This window comes from Halichoerus grypus, chromosome 14 (genome assembly GCF_964656455.1).
Source record: "Halichoerus grypus chromosome 14, mHalGry1.hap1.1, whole genome shotgun sequence".
Lineage (NCBI taxonomy): Eukaryota > Metazoa > Chordata > Mammalia > Carnivora > Phocidae > Halichoerus > Halichoerus grypus.
In genome coordinates, this window is record NC_135725.1 from 41,069,518 (window position 1) to 41,070,056 (window position 539).

The following is a 539-nucleotide window of genomic DNA, read 5'->3' on the forward strand; positions in this document are numbered from 1 at the left end:
TAATAATAACAATAATTAATAACAGTAATAGTAGTAATCAGTAATGTGTACCAGGCTCTATAAGAGCTTTACATAAACAATCTTATCCTCTCGACAGCCTAATGAGACAGGAACTCTCATCGGTGTCAAATTTTACAGAGGAGGGAACTGAGGCCAAGAAAGTTTATGTACCTTGTTACACAGCTAGTCCTGCCGTTCCCAGCATTTGAAGTCCTGCAGTTTCCCTCCAGAGCCTGGACTTCAAATTGCCACAGCACAGTCTCCCTCCCCAACAGCCATCGGTCTTCTGTCCCTAAATCCTGATCGACGCCAACGAAGCCCAACATTTTAACAAAGTCAGAAAGTCTCTCTAAAGGTAAAAAATCTCATTTCAATTCTAATCTCCTCAAACTGTTTCCCAAGAGATGTCTTCATCTTCTAAGACACCCAATTTCCGTCTCCCGTGGAACCTTCCAGAACACTCCTTTCTTTGAGTAGATCGTAGTCAACCGATTTCCACACACCCCTACATGCTGCAGCGGGGACCCGCTCAGGGGCCT